Source organism: Quercus suber, unplaced genomic scaffold, assembly GCF_002906115.3.
Source record: "Quercus suber isolate HL8 unplaced genomic scaffold, Cork oak 2.0 scaffold_342, whole genome shotgun sequence".
NCBI lineage: Eukaryota > Viridiplantae > Streptophyta > Magnoliopsida > Fagales > Fagaceae > Quercus > Quercus suber.
In genome coordinates, this window is record NW_027069794.1 from 279,140 (window position 1) to 297,418 (window position 18,279).

General features: G+C 35.4%; 1 pseudogene; it reads right to left on the reverse strand.

The window, feature by feature from the left end:
* Positions 1 to 10,306: 10,306 nt before the first annotated feature.
* LOC112002147 (GDSL esterase/lipase At4g16230-like) lies at positions 10,307 to 12,061 on the reverse strand (annotated as a pseudogene).
* Positions 12,062 to 18,279: the final 6,218 nt, after the last annotated feature.

Below are 18,279 nucleotides of genomic sequence, written 5' to 3' on the forward strand. Positions count from 1 at the left end.
GTGATTTAGGCATTAACTCTTCTTATTAAAAAAAAAAAAAAAAAAAACCACAGCATTAACTCTTTTTTTTTTTTTTCGTCCATATTATCATCTTCTTCCTCGTCTTTCTTTTTGCAGTATACTTTCAGGCCTCCAACATCTCTACAGTTTCACCTTATCCAAAGGGTCATTGGATAAACCTCCGATTTAATTGTTTAGTGTGTGATAGGCTATGACCCTTTGGAGTAATTCGTAGGTTTATCCAAGCCAAAGTCTCCACTTGCTTTTGATATGCCTGAGGAAAATTTAGAGGTTGAAAACTATGCCATTTGTGGTCATTCTGGCATGTTTATAATGGAATGTGCCACCGTTTCTTTTTCTTTTATATTGTTCTTTTTGCAATCTGATAATCCAGACTCGTTTTTGTCCTTCACGTAAAGAAGATTTTAAAAAGGAAAAAAAAAATTGGAAACTTAGTTAGTCTCAGCCATTACTGTTTCAGTGTTTCCAACTCTCTTTATCCTTACCAAACAACACGTAAACCTGCTTCACATGGATATGCACCAAAACATATATAATGCCAATATGCCACTTAAATAGGTGCATTCTTAATATATCAACAATAATGTGAAGTGGCATAGGCAGTCTAATATCGAAGAAATGGTGCACTAGAAAGGACGAATTGTCTCAGTCATTTGACTCTCGTTGTGGGTACTGTTGTGAAATCAATGATTATGAGATTATTTTTCAATTTTCTTTGTTAGACTGTGTAGAAGAAAATATTAAATGGTGGAAAACAATAAATAAAGATAGAGAAAAAGAGAGAGAGAATGTTAGTATTAATTAGTATTATAATAACGTAGAAAATAATAGCATTTAATGATTTTTTTTTAACCGTTAGATTTCTTAGAAATCTACGGTGTAAAAAAAAATGTAAATTTATAAGAGTTACACCAAGTGTAACTTGAACCCATCAAAAATTATTAGGTACTCCCGGAGTAACATAAATGCGTACTCCCTCCTCTCACATAAATGGTGGGTCCCACTATGAATTTAATTAGTGGAACCTACTATTCATGTGAGAGGAAGGAGTACACAATAATTTCCCGAACCCATCTATATATATATATATATATATATATATATATATATATATATATATATATATCAATTAATATTGTCCATCAACTAACAAATTCACCTTCAACTAACCACTAACAATCAAGAATAGACTTTTTTTTGTTTGAGTGCGTGCGGCTCTTTGGTGTTTCGGTAGCCTGTAGTATTTATTTATTTATTTATTTTTAGAATGATAGCCTGTAGTATTTGTTGTAGAGAAGATTGTCATTATTTTATAGTGAAATTAGTTTTTACTGAATTAGATCTCATAGTCCATTCTCAATTGGGAGAAATTATATAGTCCTTTGGTGGACCATATCACTTGTCCACCATTCCACTAAAAAGCTTCCATTTGTTTAAAATTGCTAAGTCAGTAACTAATTTTATTAAAAAAAAATTTTCTAACTAACAATTTTAAACAAGTGGCAATTTTTTAGTGGAATGGTGGACCACATCACTTGTCCATCATGTGGATATTATAATTTCTCCTCAATTGGAGGGTTTTCTATATAAAATTCAATATCTTAATAGGGGATTGATGCTGAATTTTTTTGTTTATATTGGTTTTTTTGATTGGCTAATCGACGTAAATCATCGATAAAGTTTGCACCCAAAAAAATAGAGAACAAATTTCCATTTTGTATTTTTCTATTAATAGTCTTTTTTTTTTCAAAAATTCTAAGACCACATAAATTCCACAACTTGTGCTACAACTACCCACGTGATAGACTGTGAGTAGTGGAATGAGTTCATATGAAAGTGACATGCAGCCAGTCATAATTTGACACATAAGATAGTTGTGACAAAAATTATAGTATTTTATGTAATACTAGAACTACTTTTTTTGCCATGCATTCGAATTTTTTGTCGGACCAATAAACAAAAAGAATTTTCTCTGACTTAGGTCTGGCGGCGCTAGACTTTGGTTTGTAGAACATATTTTCCTTCTTTGTAGGAATTACGTTCCCTTACATAGGTTACTGCATTAGGGCTTAGGGTTTTTGCTGCTGTTGTAAGGAAGGTGAGTAATGTTGCCATGGAGAATCTCGAAGAGGCTTGGACTTGCTTATCATTGTCTGAACATGAGGGCGAAGTATTCAACTTTGAAAACCAAGTGTGCAAGAAGGAGTATACGCTCATAGCGAAGTTTTTTACGAAGCGTGCCCTCAATATTGAAGTCGTGGCGCGTACCCTTAAACCTCTGTGGAGGACTAAACAGGATTTTGAGATCCAAGATATGGGCAATCATATTTTGCTTTTTGTTTTTGAGAGTGAACTAGATGCCAACTGAGTTTTGTTGGGGGAACCTTGGAGTTTTGATAAGTATTTAGTTGTGCAGCGTAGGTATGAGGATGATTGTTCCCTCCGGAGGCTCCACTTTGATACCGCAAAGTTTTGGGTTCAGGTACACGGTTTACCAGTTCATCAAATGGTTATGGAGAGAGCCTCTGTAAATCAGTGGGAAGGGTGATCCATTCAAATGATAAATCTGAAACAGAGTGTGGTGATTTTATGCGAATAAAAGTGGAGGTCGATGTGCACAAAACATTGTGCAAAGGGAGGAGAGTTCGCTTTTGTCTGGATAGGGAAGGTTGGGTGTTGTTTTGATATGAACGGCTACCTATATTTTGCCATTGGTGTGGAGTTTTGAATCATGATTTTAAGGAGTGCAACTTGTGGCTTCAAAGTAAGGGTGAGTTGAGAATAGAATCGCAGGAGTATGGATCATGGTTAAGAGCTGATACTACTAGTTTGCTTAGGAAAAAGGAGGTTCGGGTATGTGGTATGGGGGCTTCTAATGCAACTTCAAGCCAAGGGCAACCAGCAATAGAGAGGCCAACCATGAACATGAGCACTGAAGTGCTTGATTCGATTGAGTTACGACAAGAAGAACAAAGGGTGTCTAAGTCGAATGTGGATGGTGTGAATGGTTCAAGGTTGGTGGGTCCAACTAAAGGTGCTTTATCAAATATTTTGAGTAATGAGGAGGCTTTCCAAACTCACTTGAAGGAAATTGGTATGGAATTGGAGGGGCACATGCACAAGGATAAGGGATTGCATGAGGGTGAGGCCGATTTTGCAAAAGTAAGACTTATGGTGGAGGAGTTAAATGTGGCTGATATTAGTACAAGTGTGATGGCATCTTTTGTTCAACCTAGCATGGATGTTACCAAGGCAGGTTCTCAGATGGAGCAGGTAGATGGCTGTCAGCCAATTCACAAAATTTGGTGGAACATGACCAAAATGAGACAAGGACATTATCAGTGGATTTGGGCCAGTCCAATAGTGGACTTAGGCCAAATACCAGAACTTGGAAGAGGCTGCAGGTCCAGGCCAAGGTTGTGGGTCTGTAAGTTCAAATGATGTGGAGGTGGGCACTAAATGTAAACATTAGGCAAATCTTAATTTGTCTAAGTGTTCTAAAATTCCTGAGTTGAAGAAAAGGAAGGGCTATGATGAAGTTCTTGTGGTGAGTGATTTGTTGAAAAATGAATTTGGATCGGCAGTGGCTGCAAGGCAGCACCGCCAGAAGCAATGAGTACTTTAAGTTGGAACTGTCGGGGGCTTGGGAACCACCGCACAGTTCAGGCTCTGCGGAGCACTGTGGAGAGAGAAGTTCCCAGCTTAGTTTTCCTTATGGAGACTAAGATTCCTAGAAAGAAACAATATAAGATGAAGGAAATTCAAAATTCCATTGGTTTTATTCAAGGTTTAATAGTTCCTAGTGAGGGTCGAAGTGGGGGTTTAGCTCTTCTTTGGAAACCTGAAACTGTTGTTAATATCAGGGGTTATTCAAAGTGGTTTATTGATGCTGAGATCATTTATAGCAATGGGCAAGGGAGCTGGCGCTTCACAAGTTTTTAGGGCTAGCCAGGTACTAGTAAGAGGGAGGAGACTTGGTAAATTCTGGAAGCATTTGAACGTAGCAATACATTACCTTGGCTGTGGATTGTGGACTGTAATGAGATCCTCAGTAATTCTAAAAATTGGGGGGACAGCTTAGACCAGAGAGACAGATGGATAGATTTTGGGAAGTTGTGGATGGGTGCCATTTTAGGGATTTGAGGTATACGAGTGCAAGGTATACTTAGTCAAGACATTTTGAGAATGGAGATAGTGTATGGGCTCGATTGGATCGTGCAATGGCTAATGAGGAGTGGATGAGACAGTTTGCTAATGCTAGAGTGGCCCATATATCAACTGTAGAGTTTGATCATTGCATGCTTTGCCTCCAATGGGGCTAAGACACTAGGAAGTTATTTAGATTTGAAGCCATGTGGCTTTGTGATCCTCGTTGTCTAGAGGTAGTTAGTGAGGCCTGAGAACGTGGATTTTCATTTTCTTCGGGTTTTCCAATCCAAAATTGCTTGAAATCTTGTAGGGAGGCTTTGAAATGGTGGAATAAGGTGGAGTTTGGCCATGGGGGCATTGTATTTCGGCTTTACAAACCAATCTACAATAGTTAGAGCAGCAACCCGAGCTTCATGGTGAGGAAATTCGAAGTGTTAGGAAGGAGTTGGGTTCATGGCTAGACACTGAAGAGGTCATGTGGGAGTAGCATTCTAGGAATATGTACTTAGTGGCTAGTGATCGGAACACTCGGTTTTTTCATGTCAAAGCTTCCAATAGAAATAAAAAAAAATTGATTGAAGGCATGGAGGATAGTTTGGGTACTTGGCAGGACACTCCTGAAGCAATTGAGAGTATTGTCATAGATTATTTTTCGTCGCTATTCACCACTTCCAACCCGTCTGATATTGGGAGAATAGTTGATATAGTGCAAGCCGTGGTTTCTGATCCTATGAACAGTTTGCTTGGCTGTGACTTTCAGGCAATGGAGGTGCAACAAGCTCTTAACCAGATGCATCCTACGACGACCCCTGGCCCTGATGGTATGCCCCATCTCTTTTATCAAAAATTCTGGTCTCTTTTTGGTGATTGTGTCACACAAGTAGTTTTGGATTTTTTGAATCATGGGATTACTCCACTGAATTTTAATGACACCCATATTGTTCTTATCCCTAAAGTTAAGAATCCCTGTAAAATTACTGAGTATAGGCCTATAAGTCTTTGAAATGTTATTTATAAACTTGCTTCAAAGACTGTAGCTAATAGACTTAAAACTGTTTTGTGTAGCATTGTTAGTGAAAACCAAAGTTTATGGAAGCTCAAAAGGTTGTTCAATTAGGATGTCGCTAGCAGATTGGAAATGGAGTTCGGTCCGTTTATGGAAAGATAAGTGGCTGCCTTCCCTGCCATCACACAAGCCTGCAACTGTTCCTCATTTCTTCCCTGATGATGCCTTAGTTTCTGCCCTCATTTATCCGGAGACAGCAACTTGGAAGTTAGATATAATCCATGAGGTTTTTCTTCCTTTTGATGCCGAAGCTATTCTTTCTATTCCTCTTAGTCCGTCGCTGCCTACTAATAGGCTGATTTTGGCTTACACTTCATCAGGCCGGTTCACTGTGAGTAGTGCTTACCATGTAGCTCACCAAGCTCGATGTGATACTCATTAGGGAGAAAGCTCGTCCTCACAGCCCGTGGTGTCCTTCTGGCGATGTATTTGGAAGTTGCCACTGCCCAACAAAATCAAAGCTTTTGCATGGCGTGCTTGTAGGAATATCTTGCCCACGAAAGCCAATCTATTTTCTCGAAAAGTAACCTAGGATAATGTTTATGATGAGTGTGTGACTGCTGTGGAGTCCACGGCTCATGTGCTTTGGTTTTATGCTAAAGCTAGGAAGGTGTGGATAGTTGCGAATATCGATCTCGGTTCAGACGTGGGAGAGGTGAGGGAATTTATCGATCTGGTCTGGTATGCTCGGAACATGAAATGGTGGTCTGTTCAGGAGTTGGCTTGCCTATTTTCTGTGGCTTGGGGCATTTGGTCCAATAGAAATAAGATTTGGGTAAGGGGACCTCGCAAATCGGCTTTTGGTATTGCTGGCTGGACGTTGGAGTATTTGGAAGAGNGACCCAAAAAAAAAAAAAAAAAAAAAAAAAAAAAAAAAAAAAAAAAAAAAAAAAAAAAACATCCTTCATTAGTAAAATATTATCAAAGTGTTTAACAAGAGAATATCACAACAGAAACAAAAATCTCATAGTATAACAAACAACAAAATAAAGGCAGAAAGCCACGTTGGATAGAATAAAATAAGCTAACATTGATATGTTTGTTTAATAATAGTGTTTTAGAGTATGAAAAGTTTACAATTATAATATTTATCAACGCGGGACAAAATTGTCATCCCCACTTGTCAACAAAAAGAGTTTGTTACAGCAATTACGGTATATTTTTATTTTTAATTTTGCATGCAAGCATATATATGTTTTCTTTTCCCCTAGGAATTTCATAAGCACCATATAGTTTTGCATGCTTCATAACTGTAATCCATCACAAAACAGGCTTTAACTGCTCAAGTCTTTTTTGCCACATTTTGGATTAACCTTTGTCTTTCTTGTCATTTTTCGTACCTTCTTTAAGGGTCCGTTTGGTTGGAAGAGTGGAAAAGTGGGAGGATAGAAAATGGTGGGATGATGAAAAAGTTGGAGGATAAAAAATATTTTATTTTCTCTCCTATTTGTTTGGTTGAGAGTAGAAAAGTGAAGGGATGGAAAAAATGGGTTTGAATAAATTTACTCATATACCCTTGTTAAAGAATGATACTCAATTAAAACAAAAAAAGTGACAAATAACCACATAAAAAGAACAATCTCTCAAATTTATTAAAAAAATCAAAATCATGTCCCAAAAAAAAAAAAAAATCATGTCTAGTTAAAAAAAAAAACTCACGCCCAGCCCATAGAAAATCAAAAGAAAAAAAGAATAGGAAAAAAAAAAAAGGAAAGAAAAGGCAACTTTACTGCCAAAAGAAGAAGAAGAATGAAAAAAGAAAAAAAGGACAACGTTTCTGCCCAGAAGAAGAAAAAAGGCAACCTAGAAAATCAAAAGAAAAAAAAGAAGAGGCAACGTTCCCAAAAAAAAAAAAAAAAAGAAGCCAAAACAACATTACTAGAAGAGGCAAAAGCCATCACAAATAAAGTAAGGGGTAGGTGAGAGAGTATTTGTGTAAAATGCATTTCTCACCACTTTTCTCTCCCAATTTTCCTCCCAAATTAGGAGGATAAAAAAAGTGGGCCCCAGAGGGAAAACTTTCTCTCATATTTTTTGTCTCTTTTATTTTCTTTCCTCTACCAAACAGTGAAAAATGACATTTTCTACCCTATTTTCCTCTCCTTATTTTCCATCCTCCCTGTTTTCACCCCAACCAAACACACCCTAAAATGAAGTCAAGCTCATATGCTACATAAAGAAGAAAGTTATTTTTTAATTTATTTTCAAAAAAGATTTTGTTAAATTTAACTCATCTACTACGTAAAGTAAATAGATTTTTTCTTAATAAAGTTTCAAATGGATTATGTTGTCATTTATTTGGAAAAAAGGAGGGCGATGGAGGGTGGGTAATGGGAAGGATATTAGCATTTGGGGTGATGCCTGGCTGCCATCTATTCCTACACCAAGGGTCAACAATCCAATGGGAATTGATTTTCTAGAAGTGAGGGTAAGCTCCTTGATCAATGCCTAAAATCGAAACTGGGATGGGGACTTGTTAAAAGCTTTGTTCAAGCCGGAGGAGGTTCAGCTGATACAGGGCATTACACTTGGTGATATCTCAACTACAGATAGATTGATATGGCCTCATACACAATCTGGTACCTACACAGTTAAATCAGGTTATTATCTACTGTCAAAGGAAAAGGAAGATTCGGACACTCCTAACACTAATCCTGCCCCATCACAGAAGTTATGGAAGATTATTTGGAGTCTCTCGATACCACCAAAAGTCTGAAACTTTATGTGGAGGGCTGCAAAAAATGGCATTCCTGTCAAAACAAACTTACTCAAACGGCAGGTGCTACAGGAAGATGTGTGTGATCATTGCAAAGAATATTCATAGGACGTGGTTCATGCTTTGTGGGTGTGTTCGTGTTTGAATGAGGTCTGGGATGCTGACACGGTTTGGAACTTCAGAAACAGAGCACATTGGGATGATTTTCAAAAGCTCATACTGCATATGGAAGAGGCTGGGCTCGACTTGGATTTGTTTGCCATGATTGTTTGGCTGATGTGGCATCGGAGAAACCAGGTCAGATTGGGTCTTTCAGCTACTCCGCTTGGCAACATCGTGGCTTGTGCTCGACAACAGTTGCTTGACTAAAACCGGGTGCAACCAGTGAAGCCAGCAATCCAAACGGCTACTGTCCACACAGCTGTGACCTGGTCCCCACCACGAGCCCCTTTCATGAAGATAAATTATGATGGGGCTGTGTTTAGGGAGTCCAACTGTGCAGGTTTAGGGGCTGTGATCCATGACAGTGTGGGCGGGGTGCTCACATCACTAACAGAGAAAATTCCTCTCCCTCAGATAGTGGCAGATGTGGAAGCAGCAGCTGCAAGAAGAGCCATATTGCTTGCAAGAGATCTTAATCTTAACTCCATAATACTTGAGGGAGATTCAGAGATCATCACCAGAGCAATTCAAGCGGAGGAGCGGTCCCTAGCTTCCTATGGTAATCTCATTGAGGAGATTAAAATACATGCAGACTCTTTTCCTAATGTTAGATTTTCTCATATTAAAAGAAAAGGGAATTTTGTAACTCATAGCCTTGCTCGACATGCTAGACATGTGAGCGGTTTAGTGATTTGGATGGAGGAGGTTCCCTCCCACATTTTACCTGTACTTTTAGCCAAAGCTGGCTAACTTTACGTTTTAAATAAAAGTCGATTCAATTTGCTTCTCAAAATAATAATAATAATAATAATAATAATACATTTAATGTTGAATCTTTTTTTTTTTTTTTTGAATGGTAAATGTTGAAACTTAAGTAAATGGTAAACTCAACTTGTTGGCATCTCCTGGTGTTTTTAACAGAAATATTCAGGGTTCAAATCCCCCAACCCTCAACTGTCGAATTATTAACAACAAAAAAACTATTTTTTTTTTTAATTTAGATTTTGGATCCAAAGTTAACTCTCAAAATTTTGAAAAAATAGTTATTAATTTCACTTTTACTTGTAACTAATTAGGCAAACTACAAATTTTCCCCCTAAACTATCACCCCAATTTCACTTAACCCCCTTAACTGAATGAAATTGAAGGCCACCTAGCTTCACCTTATAATAATGTCGTCTAGCAAGAACATATTTTTCTACAAATACAGTCAACAAATTCAATGAATTACTGATTACTGGTGTTAGTCATAGAAATGAAACGTATTCCTTTATTACTACATCCAAGTTCCAACACATCGCTAAGAATAATATGATAGTGAGAAAACTAGAACAGTGTACAACATACCAACTCAAATATTATGTGGTTTTCCGTAAGCTTCACTGTCACTATTCTTGGAGTACCTCTATTTATTCTTACGAATTAATTACGTCAGTTATTGTCATTAAAAGAGTACTAATCTCCTACTAACTTTTTCTCAAAACAATCTTCTAACGCATCTGGTTACAATCGTATTTATTTGTTTTAGGGTTTTAGATGTTTTTTCTTAGTATTTATATGTTTTGTAGCCGTCAGAGGTAAATCAAACTGTTATCAATAAACACAAACCTTTTGTCAAATTATTTCTTTGGTGGATTCTAGTTTTCTTCTCCTTGTGGAATTAGGAAAACTTCTCGTGAATTCGAGGTTTACTTCCAAAAACTATCAGTTTAATTTTAGTTCCTTCAAGAGAACATTGTGTGTGCTTTCTTCAAACTTCTGCGACATCACTTTCATAGATTTTGGTATGGCCTCCCTGAGCACTGCTACCCAACCTTCAAATTAAGACATAATCGGAAACAATTTTTGGAATGTGCGATCCATTTAAGATGTAAGTCATAGGAATGAAACAAATGAAGCCTATCGTCTAGCATTAGTCATAAAAATGAAACAAGTTCCTTCATTACTACATTCAATTCATCTCTACGAATAATGTGATAGTGAAAAAACTAGCACATTATACAACACACCTCAATTATTACATGGTTTTCCATAAGCTTCATTGTCACTATTCTCGGGGTACCTCTGTTTATTCTGACTGATAAATTCCTATCAAATACGCCTGTTATTGTCATCCTAAGAGTACAAATCTTCTACTAACTTTTGCTCAAATCAATCTTTGAACGCTTCTCATTACAATTGTTAGGCTTTGATCACAATTGAGCAAATTGCCTAATGTTCATAGGTGTAATGTCATTGGTGTCACCATCCATGAGACGCCTTGCAATGAGAACATTAGTTGCTTCAGAAGGATGAGCTGGATCCCAAAACACATACTTGGATCTGTCATTACATACTTCTGAGCGAGGACCACAGGGCGTCAAACCCCCAAAGTGACCAGCAAGGGGAATTGGCATTCTCAAAACCTTTTAGATAAAACATGAAGTTCTCTTTAGTGCAAAGACATGGTTCAAATTCTTCTACTTATACCGAAAGCTTAATTTGTTAGGAAATTGTAAATTTAAATGAGCATGAAAATTTAAGATACTCCTATCCTATGTGACCTGGCAATAAAATCTTCTGCATACTCACCATAGGATATGTAGTTTTTCAGGATATCTTCTACGATGCTATAAGCATCTGCATAGACAAATTTTGATCCCTGAAGATTAGTGCTGACGTCCGTGATAAGGCTTTTTAACTCGGCGTTGAATAATTGAGCCAACTGATTTGAAAAACTAACACATTCGTCCCCCGTAGCTAGATTGATATCCCTTTGATAAGGTATACACCCTATTGGTCCAACATTTGCCACAATAATCTTTCTAGCACCCAAATTGTAAAGCCTCTGGTAATAGAATCAATAACATTTGAATTGAACTTTTACAGTTGAAATAACGTGGCTTTAAAATAATAGGTTTCAAAAATATTACCATAAGTTGTAGTCTATATCTTGAAATCATGACACCAACAAATACATTTGGGGTGACCAACTTTTGCTTGACGGCTGAGATGACTGGTGTCAGGTAGTTATCAAGGAAATCATTTGAGCCTATTGTAGCAAAGAAAACTGCTTTTCCAAACAATGTTAAAGCTTCAGGTGCTCCAATGCTTGAGATTATGTCTTGCCTGCTGTTTGCAAAATTGTCTATCTGCGCGTCTAAGTTGAGTCGACCTCCCTAAGCATCATATACAAATTTAACTGTTTATGTAAACCTATTGATAGCTGTACACCTATGTCCTAACACAATGAAGATACTGAATCTATTATTTTGATTTCCATATTTATCAAATAGGACAAAAACTGCAAAGGGTACAAGCTTACGACTGATTAGTTTACTTGGAAGTTTACAACCTTATCTTCTCTAGTAGTGTGTACGTCAAGCAAAATAAAGTCTTCATAACCACAGGAAGTTTTTTAGTGCTTACTATGGAAAAATATTATACTAGTGAAGCAGAAACCTTACAAAGATCTTTCCAGTGTCATTAAGAATTCCACCTCCACCGGAAGCATAATTGACACCCCGCAGAATCACAGCTCCTGCTGTAGTGGGAGCCAAGTAAGGAGGCAGGTAGTCTTTAAAACCCAATTCCTGACCTGATGAGAAAATTGTGACAAATAAAATACTATTCACATTTGCATATCTAGTACTTTAATAGCCTGTACTTTATGCAAAATAGAATTAGGCATGCGAAGTGCAGGAGAATTAGTACTTGCATATAATGTCAACAATTGTTCTTCCATTTGTGAATCGGCCTGTTGGCATTCCAAAATCAATCCCATTAGGAATATGATTAGCCTTGGCAAGTGATACAATGTAGTTATTATTTCCAGGATCAACCAAGGAATCCCCAAAAACAAAATAAGCAGGAACATTCTGTGCAAAGCATATTTCCACTAGGATTGAGACTGTCAACAATGCAGGCACAATCCCACCAATGATTTGTCTATTCAAGATGAAAGCCATTTCAAACAATATAAATCTAAATATTCCTTTTCAGTTTGGAACTTGGGGATTGTGCCTATAAGAGGCAAGAGAAGATATTGAAAAAACGTAATGATTAAAAGAAGTCTAGAAAACTCAGTTGGAAGGCCAATCAAAAAGGAAAATAATATGTTACTTATATAGTTGGATGTTTTCATGTAAAGAGAGTTATCATTAGGACTCAGAATATAAAGTTCAACAGAAACCCCTAGAACAAAGAAATATATAATTGAGAATAGATGTGGCCCATCCTGATTCATTAGGACTGTATTTAAGAAAGATCAAAATAAAACACTAGTGTGAAAGCTATTAGCAATATGAGCTTTTCAGTCAAGTTGTGTGGAACAATTTAATGGATGGGAATGAAAAACATTCAATGCCCTTCACGTTCAGCCCCAAACCTTATCTCTTTGTTAAAGTTTCAAAGTGAATTATATTGAAGAAAGAAGCAAAGTTAAACAGCTATGTATTCCAGCTCACACTATGCTATTGGGGCTTTGGAGTATACAGTAAACATTTATAAATGTTCACAGCTGCCAATTAAGCTAGAAGATGGTTTGGGTTTCAAACCAACGTGATGACGTACCTTGAAAATTAACTGCAATTGTTAGGTTCTCTTAAAATGGTTACTCTGACCACACACACACATACAAAAAAAAAAAAAAAAAAAACCTTTCTACCAAGCACACACATTGACACAGGTATCATTTTTCTTTGCGTACCTCACAAGGAAGAAGACACTATTACTGGATAGTGAACCAACCAGAATTTCTGGCTTTTACAACACATGCTTATGGGTTTGGTAAGTTGGTTCATAATTTGTTGCCTCTAAATGTTAGGCACAGTGAAGCCAAATTTGGGTTAAGAGAGGGGCATCGCAACGGTGCTCCGCCTTCATGCTACCAAGAGTTTATTTTTGTTTTTTCATGAGTTTCTTGCCTTTGGTGGCTTGATCTCTTCGACTTCAACATCTTGACTCCCTAGAGGAGCCACCAAAATGCCAGGGTCGATTTTTTCGAATGGCAAAATAAATTGGATATTTGCCCAATCAACCTAGGTTTAAAAAAAATAGAGTCAAGTCCAAACTATTTTGATCTTTCTAAGAAATAAATTTTAAACTTCAATTATTTTATTACAAAAGTAAAATCAATAAATGGCAAGTTGTGAGTGGACGAACATAGAGTAGTACACAACAAGTGACAAGTGGTACAGAGGATTTGTATTCCACTTTACTACAGTGGCAGCTCCAGAAATTCTTTTTAGGGTGGTTATTAAAAACAATTAAATTAAAAAAATTAATAATAATAAAACTTGAATATATTAACATCACAAAATAAAAGCACACGCAAATACATAAAGTTTTAAAATTTCCTTTCGCAAGTTTTCATATTTTGAAATCTTTATGTGATATGATAGTTTCAATATCAATGTTATTAACTACATCCTTTTTAATGTACACGACAAAGCAATTATTAAGCCACTGATCTCTTATTCAATTACTAACATATTTCCTAAATAAGTACTAATATAAACAAAATGCATTATCTTTTCAAAAAAATATATCACATAAATCCAACAAATTTGGCTAAAGACTAAAGCAAGCACTAACATACAAGCTATTTAAAAGATGTGCATTTTTTATATAAAAAAATAGCGATATTAAAATATGCCATTTGAAAACACAATTTAAAAAATCACAATTAAACGTTTGATTTGAGATTTTAGGCTAATTTGTTTGTTTGGGATATTTTTGAGAAGTGCTATATCTACAACATTTTTGCAACACTTTCACAACAAAGCCTAGGTGATAAGTTTTTACTAGTTCTAATTTGAACTTACCATTGAATTTTTTTTTTTTTTACTAGTAACAACTTGCTATTTAGGATTGCTATGAAAATATTGCGAAAAATGTTGTGAACACTGCATTTCTTGTAATTTTTTTGTTCAACATTCAATGGACTAAAATTTTGAAGAGGTTTAATTTTATTTTTAATGGGCTTAATTGTTATTAAGGGTGTTTAAGTTTTTTTTTTTTAAGGGTGGTCAAGTTGTTTTCCTAGGATGGTCAAAAGACCTATATTAGTTTAAAACTTAAAATTTTTTAAGATATATTAAAAAAAAAAAAAATTAGGGGGGTCCTGTGACCACCCTCATAAGTACGTGGCACTGCCCCTGGCTGACCTTTATATTCTGAGTGAATACGCTTACTGTCTTTACATGAAAATTTTGAACTTTATACATAACTAGGGACGGACCCAAGAATTCAAGCTAGGGGGGGGGGGGCGGAGATAAACGAAAAAAAAAATTTCAAAAAAAAAAAATTCAAATACGCATCCATATAATATTTACAAACTATCAACCAAGACAAATACACAAAAATCATTGTTTCTTAATATATTAGGTTACAATTACTTACCAAGAAAAACAAAAAACACAAAATGCTATTGTTTCTTAGTACATTATCTATAAAGAGGGAACTCAACACTATTTTATAAATTTATATAATGTCAAATTACTAGTTATAATATTATGAGTTAACAATAGACACAAGTGAATCACTGTTATCTTCTAGAATTTGTGTGACAATTTAGTAAATTATATGCTTTGTCTTTGTCTTTTGTTAGTCTTTATCTCTTTTTTCTGTCACTCACCTAGTCCTACTACCGGCGCTAGGAATTTATTATGCACTACCAACAAACACTTTTCCTAACTTTACCATTTTTATTTCTTGAAAGATGAATCACTATTCAGTCTATTCCTATTTCTATCACTTGTCCCAATTTTATTGACCAACTATCAGACAACAAACAGTCAAACACTAATATATTTTCTAATTTCTACAGACTCTACTCTCTCCTTTATGATCTTTTCTATATAATATAAGAGAGAGAATCACAAACACAAACAGTCACAAGACCTACAACTCACAAGAACAGAGTCACGAAGCCAAAAAGCCAAAAAAAAAAAAAAAAAAAACCACAAGCACAAATTCATATATTCAATCCACAGTCACCATCATCACTCATCAGTAAAAACTAAAAACACAAACACCACAAGCACAGATTCTGAGATTCACAAACACTATATTAGGTTTTGAAAGATAGATTAAATACTTGAGTGTGAAGTGTGAACTGTTAAGGCTGGAGCAACAAAGCTAGGTTGGGCAAATCGAGCAACCAGAGGCAAAATGCAAATGGGTCTTACTGTGTTGTGGCTTGTGGCCAGTGGCCGTTTGGGTCTGCATCTGCGAGATGGGTCTCATGGTGGCAGCGTGGGCAATGAGATGGTCTCGTGTGGTGGCGGCATCACGGTGTGGGCAGCGACAAGATGGGTCTCTCTCGCCTTTCAATTTCTCTTTATCTCAAGTCTCGACTAGTCTCTACTCTCGGGGGGAGTCAAAAAAAATTTTGAAAATTAACCTGGTAAATTTTTTTTTTTTTTGGACCTAGGGGGGCCCGAGCCCCCTTTGGCCTCCACCTGGGTCCATTCCTATACGTAACATATTCTTTTCCTTTATGATTGACCTTCCAAGTTACAACTAAGGTTTTTGTTTTTGTTTTTTGTTTTTTTTTTAACATCCAACTGAGTTTTCTTACTTCTTTTAATCATGAAGTTTTTTCAATAGCTTCTCTTGCTTCATATAGTTTGTAAGTGTAGTTAAATTTAGATAAAACCAAGGGCGCCAAGGTTCTAACTAAAAAGGCATACTTAGATTTCTATGGTTTGTAATGGCTTTAAGGAACCTAGGGTGGTCAAGTTGTTTTTCTAGGGTGGTCAAAAGACCTATATTAATTTAAAACTCAAAATTTTTTAAGATATATTAAAAAAAAAATTTAGGGTGGTCCTATGACCACCCTCATAAGTACATGGCGCCGCCCCTGCTTTACTAGGCCGATGAGAAAATAGATAAAAGAATATTTCAAATTTTAATTAGTCATAAATATAGCAGGATGAAGAAAATAGAGAAGACTATAAGAGAGAGGAACATAGAGTAGTATTTTACTGCCACATACACAAAATACCCTTAAAATATTTTGCTTATTATATATTGTTCAAAATCTTAGGTAGACTAAGTATTGTTGGTGAGGCAATTGTAACTTGTAATGGCCTGTTAATGCAAGGATTGATAAATGATAATAAGGTTTTGTAGCTAGTCTAGGTGTTCTTTTTTGAATAAGGATCCAATATTTTACTATTGTATTTCTAGAAAAAAGATGTCAACCTTCATATATCCTTTTGCTAGGATCTTATGGCGATCTGGTTTTGTCACTATTTAATGCTCAGTTTGTTTCGACAAAAAATATTTTCTTGTTTTACAGTGTTTGTTTTATAGTAAAATATTTGGTCAAAAGTAAAATATTTTCAGTCAACCAAATCAAACTAGGCAAATTTGTGTAAAATATTTTACACTTAAAATTTTGGTAAAACATTTTACATTTACTTTCCCTCTCTTCTTGATACTTATCACTTCGTCACTACCTTTCATGCTCTCTCTCCCCCTCAGTTCTCTCCATAACCCAACCACCCTAATCCCTCTCCCCCACCTCCAATCCCACCCTCGCACCCATCACTAGCTCTAAGCTCTACTCGACACCACCAACAAGCTCTAGCCTCTGCTAGCGCCATCCATCGCCGACAAAAGCCATTTACATTTTCTGTCTTTTTAGATTATATTTCTCCTTCTCTTTTTGTTATTCTTCATCTCTAACCCTTCTCTGGTTCTTCTTAGGTTCGATCTCTACTTTCCTTGCTTGAAAAACACCTCAAAGTTTCAGGTTTTATTTTTGATGAATCAGAATTTTTACACATATTTGATCTCTAATCATTTTTCATATGGGTTTTTTGGTATTGATTTGGTTGTGTGAGATTTATTTATTTATTTGATGATTTTGACATTGGTTGTTTGATATGAGTTAGGGTTTATGACTTTCAGATTGGAAAAAAAAAAAAAAAAAAAAAAAAGAGTAAATTGGGGGTAGTTATGTGTGGCATTATGATATTTGTATGATGAAATTATTGTTAAATACTAGATTATTATATATGTTTCAGATCCAAGATCCCTTGTTAGAAAGTAGCAGCTCTGATATGGATTCATTGTTTAATTCCCTTTGAGGCCATGTTTGCACTTTGGTCCTTGGATTGCATGTAGTTGACATTTAAAGGCCATTGTAATTCTTTTAATCTTTTTGCCTGGTCCATCTTGATTACTATATAGCTTTTCTTTTTAGTCTCTTTCAATTATTTTTGTTCTTCTACGAGTATATAACAAATGAAATGTATGTAGGTTTGATTATTTGGTTTCAAAAAAAATCAAGCTCATGATTTCTTTTTTAATATATATATATATATATATATATAGGGTTAGGTTCAAGTTACACCTAGTGTAACTTTAAGTAATGTTACACCACTCAATATTTTTTAATTTGATGCGAATTTTGAGAAATTCACCGTTGGATTACATTATCTTCATATATTCTCCATGCTTGCAAAATTTTAAGGTGACCAAAAATTAATAATTATGTCATCATTCAATTGTTTAAATTCAAAATTTTGTAGTTTAAAATAATGCATAAAAGATGAGTTTATGGATTAAATGGTAAGTAATATCCAATTGGCATGAATGTTAAGAACATGTGGAATATGTAATTCAACGGTAGGGTTTTCAAAATATGAATTCTATAACAAGTTATTAAGTGTTGTAACACTGCTTAAAGTTACACCAGGTATAACTTGAACTCAACTCATAAATATGTGTGTATATATATATATATATATCATGTTTCTTTGTCGGGTTGGGTTCAAGTTACACCTAGTGTAACTCTAAACAATGTTACACCATCCAATAACTTGTTATTGAATTCATATTTTGAAAATCTTACCATTGGATTACATGTTCTATATATTTTTAACATGCATACCAATTTTTATACCAATCAGATGTTATTTACTATTTGATCTATAAACTCATATTTTATGCAATATTTTAAACTATAAAAACTTGAATTTAAATAATTGATAAATAACATGGGTATTGATCTTTGATCACCTTAAAATTTTGCAAATATAGAGAATATACAAAGATAATGTAATCCAACGGTTGATTTGTTAAAATTTGTATCCAATTAAAAAGTATTAAGTGGTGTAATATTACTTAGAGTTACACTTGGTGTAACTTGAACCCAACCCTTCTTTGTCATATA